Here is a 6,446-nt window from a genome sequence, read left to right as displayed (position 1 = left end):
CCCTATGTTATTTTTCCATTGAAAATCACCCATTGAAAATTGGTTATTTGCTGCAATTTTAAAAAGAATTGGGTCAGAAAAGAACCCACCACCACACAGCACAGTCCCAGTAGGGACCAGGACTCCCCCAGCTGCTCTTTGTAAGGAAATAAATTTGTACAGTCACAAAGACATGATTCAAAAAGTAGTCACATCCAGCCTGACCCTCACATATCAACATATCAAGGCTTGCTTAGTTTTCAGATCTGACTTGTTTCGTTTCAGATTCACATAGCAGAAAACAAAATCCTAGGACAGAAAAACAGTATCAAGTCAGAGAACACTAACCCTTCCCCCTTGACATTTTGATTTTCTGTGTGCATGAAATTCCTATGTCTTAAATAAATTAAATCATGTGAGTCTGGAGTCTGAAGTAGTACAACCAGAAAATAGGTTTACCATCTCACCTGCTGTTTCGCAGAACGAGGCCTAAAGCTGTAGCAGATGCACTGCTATAAAACAAAACAAAATAAAATAAAAAATAAAAAAAATTCCTTCCAGTAGCACCTTAGAGACCAACTAAGTTTGTTCTTGGTATGAACTTAGTTGGTCTCTAAGGTGCTACTGGAAGGAATTTTTTATTTTTTATTTTGTTTTGACTATGGCAGACCAACACAGCTACCTACCTGTTGCTATAAAACAGAGGGAGGAAACATCAGGCCTAAGGGCCAGATTCAGACTTCCAGGCCTCTTCATCTGGCCCTGGAAGAGGGGGGGGGGCTTCCCAGGCAACACCTCTTCCCAGTTCATATCCGCCATCACTAGCCTACACCCTGCAGTGGTCCTGCTGCGCACCCTCCTTGAGTGCTTTTGCCTGTCTGGAATTGGCCTGAGCTGTGATAATGCCTCTTGTGTGGGGTGTGTGGCTGTGTACAGTGGTCAGCAAACATTTTCAGACCTTGTGGGGGGCCGGACTATTTTTTGGGGGGGGGGGGTTGAACGAATTCCTATGCCCCACAAATAACCCAGAGATGCATTTAAAATAAAAGCACACATTCTACTCATGTAAAAACACGCTGATTCCTGAACTGTCTGTGGGCCGGATTTAGAAGGCGATTGGGCCGAATCTGGCCCCCGGGCCTTAGTTTGCCTACCCATGGCTTATACTGTACTAGAAACCTCAAGTGTTAACGTACAAAAGTAAATGTCACGCTGGTTGCTCCACCCACCACTGGCATGAGGTCCCCAGAAGGTTGTTCATGATGGAATGCAGCCTTCAGACTCCAAAATGTCCCTCATCAGTGATATATAAGCCTTTCCTACATTATAGAATCAGCAGGAAAGATCCCACACCAATGAATAAATCCTATAGGGAGGAAGGAATTCAACATCTCACTGTTACAAACATTCTGCTAGCACAAGTGCTTCTGGTCTCCAAACAGAACAGTCTTCCCCCTCGTGCTGTTCTGTGAGGTTCTCCCAGCCAATATCACCCTGACACAATTTAGCAGGGTGTATGAGAAGAGGAAAGCCCCATTGCCATAGTGGAAGTCCTTCTAGCAGGACCTGGGGACATGGGTGGTGCTGTGGTCTAAACCACTGAGCCTCTCGGGGTTGCTGATCAGAAGGTCAACAGTTTGAATCCACACAACGGGTCGAGCACCCATTGCTCTGTCCCAGCTTCTGCCAACCTAGCAGTTCGAAAGCATACCAGTGCAAATAGATAAATAGGTACCACTGTGGTGGGAAGGTAAATGGCATTTTTGTGTGCTCTGGCACTTGTCATGGTTCTCCGTACGCTGGAAGCGGTTTAGTTATGCTGGCCACATGACCTGGAAAGCGGTCTGTGGACAAACGCCGGCTGCCTTGGCCTGAAAAGCGAGATGAGTGCCGCACCCCATAGTCACCTTTGACTGGGCTTAACCACCCAGAGGTCCTTTACCTTTACTAGCGGGATCAGTTAGTTATTTCCAGGCCATGATTCATGAATGGTGAAACATCACTCTTATTGCAGAGAAGCAAAACTCTGCACTTGGTGACAGTGTTGTAGTTAAGATTCCACCTGCTTAGCTAACTTCTCTATGCTAAGAGTGTAACCACATATGTTAAATGTTTTTAATAGTTTTCAATTCTTTAAGTTTTTTTTATTCAACTTTAAATTGTACTGTTTCAACATGTTGGTGCTTGCAACCTTCAGCTCCTTTGGAATAACCTAATTAGTAATAATAGCAAATAATACATGTCAATGTCTGTTATTGATGCAATTTTTAAATAAAAGGGAATTTAAATGGAGAAGCAGAAGCAGCAGCTGGATGCATAGCCCCTCCTCTATTCCCAGCTGTTCTTCTTTTTAACTGCTCCAGCAAAGTGACTTTCCCCTTGCGCATGGCCCTCACAATAAACTGACATGTATGACTTTCCCCTTGCAAGCTTAAAAAAGTCAGGTTATTGTCTCTCCCGTGCCCAGATAGGTCACTGTTTTGTTGCAATTGCTCTGATTGTGGATGTTTTGTTCACCCTTAAATTTATAACCGCAACTTCCACAGAAATGCATAGCTTACTTTGTAGCATCCTGTGTTAAATATCATGTATACACTCCTCAGCTGCTGCCTTTATAAGCTTACTGAGCATGACCCATGTTACCTGATTAAATAAGCCCCACCTGCAGCCTAGCAAACCCTGCCAATTTCCTCTTGGCTGCTTTTGGTGCTTGTGGAATTGCTTCACAAGCCTCCTACCTTCTGGCTGCCTTCTCACTGTTTAGTGACACTGCCTTTATTATCCAAACAGTGTAAGGGATTCAAGGCTGCCAACTAACAGAGAGGTGGGGACCTCGGATGGAACTGCTGTTGTGCAATTAACAGCAGCAACCTCTGCAGAGATCAGCAAGCGAAACTGGAGCATCATCACCTGTTGTTAATATTTAATGCTGTTAAAGCTGAAGGAGCGGGGGGGGGGATGGGGACTTGGCAACCCCAAGATCTAACCTAGAATATAGTGCCTTATTCCCACTTTGTAGGGTAAGCAGAATGGATAGAAGATGCAAAGAAGAAGAAGGCTTGTCTATCTTTAAAACACCTGGTGCAGAGCAATAGCCATCACAAACCTCCAGATGTGACTGGGTTACAACTCTCATCAACCTCAACCATAATGGCTGATTGTCAGGGACGATGGGAGCTGGAGCTCAACAACATCTGGAGGGCACCATGTTGGATATGCTTGGTGTACAAGATGGACTTTTGGCAGGTGCAGCTTTGCTTACTTTGCAGAACAAGCTGCACTGGCCAAAAATGAAAGAAATCACACTAGGGTGAGGAACTCTGAGAGCCAGTGTGGTGTAGTGGTTAAGAGTGGTAGACTCGTAATCTGGGGAACCGGGTTCGTGTCTCCACTCCTCCACATGCAGCTGCTGGGTGACCTTGGGCTAGTCACACTTCTCTGAAGTCTCTCAGCCCCACTTACCTCACAGAGTGTTTGTTGTGGGGGAGGAAGGGAAAGGAGAATGTTAGCCGCTTTGAGACTCCTTCGGGTAGTGAAAAGCGGGATATCAAATCCAAATTCTTCTTCTTCTTCTTCTTCTTCTTCTTCTTCTTCTTCTTCTTCTTCTTCTTCTTCTTCTTCTTCTTCTTCTTCTCTTTAGGCCACATCCCCATGGTGGGCAGCGTCATCAGGCACAGCATTAAATGTGAATGTTCCCCTTCTGCAGTAATCTAGTTTCTGCACATGCATTCCTCCTTATCTTCCAGCCAGGCAGGGCTGGTGAGAGGTGGTGCTTAGGATGGTACAGGGCCAGTAGAGAGACCTGGGGGCCAGATAGAAAAGCCTGGAGGTTCCCCATGCCTGTTCTCTGCACCTTTGTCTCTCCTCTGATATGTGTTTCCTTTAATGCTATCCAAAGAGACTCGAGGCAATTGCATGTGAGCGCACTCATGTCCTCCATATTTTTGCACTCCTCTCCTGGAGATCAACAATAACTGCTCTCACAAAACAGGTACAGGAACATCTTGATTCGTTTTAGTCAAGCAGTTTGTCTGAAGTATGCACAAGCAGCTGAACTGAAGGAATGACTGAACTCTGAAACACGAGTACCAGTGAATAATTCAAGCGCACAACAGGGCAAAATTGCAGCCAATACAAGGCCGAGAAAGGAAAGCTGTTTGCTGCATAGACTTTTGTTTTTAACAGGGAAGTTTTTAAATAACATTTTAAAGAACACCCATTTAAAAATAAATGGGTATGTTTATGGCCACATTTTCTTACTAGGCACCATTCAAACATATAGGATTGCTGGGAGAGAGGGGAGACAGTATTCCTGTACCTGCAACAGCAGGGTGACAAGCAGCAATTAAGCAATTAATTACATAATGTAGATGCATTTTCTATACCGCAGGCTGAAAGAAGGGCTTGTGGGAATGGTTGGGTGCAGGGATACCAAACAGGAATGTCAAAAACATCAGACTAATCTGTTCTAGTGCTTTATTAAAGAAAGGTGTAGACTTACAGCAGAACAGCCAGACTTAACAGATGGGGGATGGACATTGCAGCAAGGAGATGGCTTGTGCTCCCCGCAGTGAACATTCATATATTTTTTATCCACAAAGCAGCCTATGTCACTTTGGCCAGGACTTCCCATCATGCCGCCTGACCAGAAGAGGGCATAGCTGGCAAATACCCAAATCTTACAGATAGTTGTTCCCCTTTCAAGGTTCAAAGCACAGCACCCTAAGTCCCTAGATAAGGATAACATCAAAGCCAGCCAATTAACCTATATCAAAGCAAGTGAATAGAAGCATATATGAGCTCACTGCTACAACAACTACCAATAAATTGTGGCGTTATCTTGACTACCAAGACGTTATCTGCAGAGCTTCCGTAACAGTTCACCTTTGGTTCAACACAATACAGGTAGCTACATACACACAATACTAGGAGTGGGGAACCTGATGCCCACTTGCCAATCTTGGCCCATCAGATTCTCCATTGGGCGCACAAGACAATTTTGGACAAGCCACCCTCACCTGCTGTAAACCTGAGCACATTCAAAGCACATTCTTCTCCTCTAGGGCACTGTAGTTTATCCCTCACAGAGTTACTAGCAACTCTTAGCAAAATGCTGTCATTATTATTATTATTATTATTATTATTATTATTATTATTATTATTTTGGTGGGCGGGGGAGGAATGTGTTTCTTTAAAAGTACAGTGTGTACATTAATAGCTAACTGTGTGAGCCTAAATGTGTGTGCTCAGAAGTAGGTCCTATTGAATTCAATAGGTCTTGTGGCCAGAAAAGTAGAGATAGGATTACAGCCTAAATTACTGAAGGTATAAACTCAGTATGTCTCGCTAAAGGCATTGGTAGATTGCAGCACATCCATTTTATTTAAAAAGTGGTGAGCAGTTGTAAAGCTACTGCAGCACAGCCTCACAGTTTTGTAAATCATCAATGTACAGTATTCTAATTTTAAGTTTTGGAGGCTGGCTTCTCCCTGTCACTTCTGTGGGAGTGTCCAGCTAGTCAGATTTTTAGAAAACATCAATGCTATGTTATGTTTTATTTATATACAGGTCCCCACAGGTCCCCAGAGTTGTGAACAGCATATTAATGCAAAATAATTACTGGTAAATAGACTGATGGTATTTAATCTAAACAACATAAGACAGCCAGCAAAAAAAACCTGCTAGATACATGTTCATTAGTGCTATTCTCTGCCCCAGCAAAAAGAGGCTTCTATCTCTTACACGCAGAACCTTGTATCATATAAATGCAACAGAACAGGGACTTCAGGAAAAAGCAGAAGTGCTGCATTTGTGACATGCTGTTGAAGATTGTTTGTAAATGCCCTATGGCAGTGTTTTTCAACCTTTTTTGGGCAAAGGCACACTTGTTTCATGAAAAAAATCACGAGGCACACCACCATTAGAAAATGTTAAAAAATTTAACTCTGTGCCTATACTGACTATATATAAAGTAATTATCTTGAATTTTTCAATTTTTCCCACGGCACACCAGGCAACATCTCGCGGCACACTAGTGTGCCGCGGAACAGTGGTTGAAAAACACTGCCCTATGGACTGATACCACACTGGTTTCCCCATAGGGTGTGCACATGTGTATCACCACTAGAGGCCACCATATATCTAAATCATAACCAAAAGCGGCTTTGAATCATTCATAAATGGTAGATCCAATCAATACACTCCTGTTGAAAGGTCTTCTGTTCTAGATGGTTGGAATTGCCCAATACTATACATTTAGGAGCTTGGCCTTATGCTTGTTCTCTGCCCATCATGATGTGAGATTTCTACTTGTGTATATCTGAGTAGAGACAAAACTGAAGGAAAGAAGAAGCAAAGGCTACATAGTATAAAACTGGCATCTAGTAGATTGAAGTTAAATAGAAAACTAGCGCAACCACATCAACAACAAAAAGAGGGTTATAAATAGGGAAAGGAAAGCATTTCCT

Source organism: Lacerta agilis, chromosome 2 (genome assembly GCF_009819535.1).
Source record: "Lacerta agilis isolate rLacAgi1 chromosome 2, rLacAgi1.pri, whole genome shotgun sequence".
NCBI classification, from domain to species: domain Eukaryota; kingdom Metazoa; phylum Chordata; class Lepidosauria; order Squamata; family Lacertidae; genus Lacerta; species Lacerta agilis.
This window is presented reverse-complemented; position numbering follows the sequence as displayed.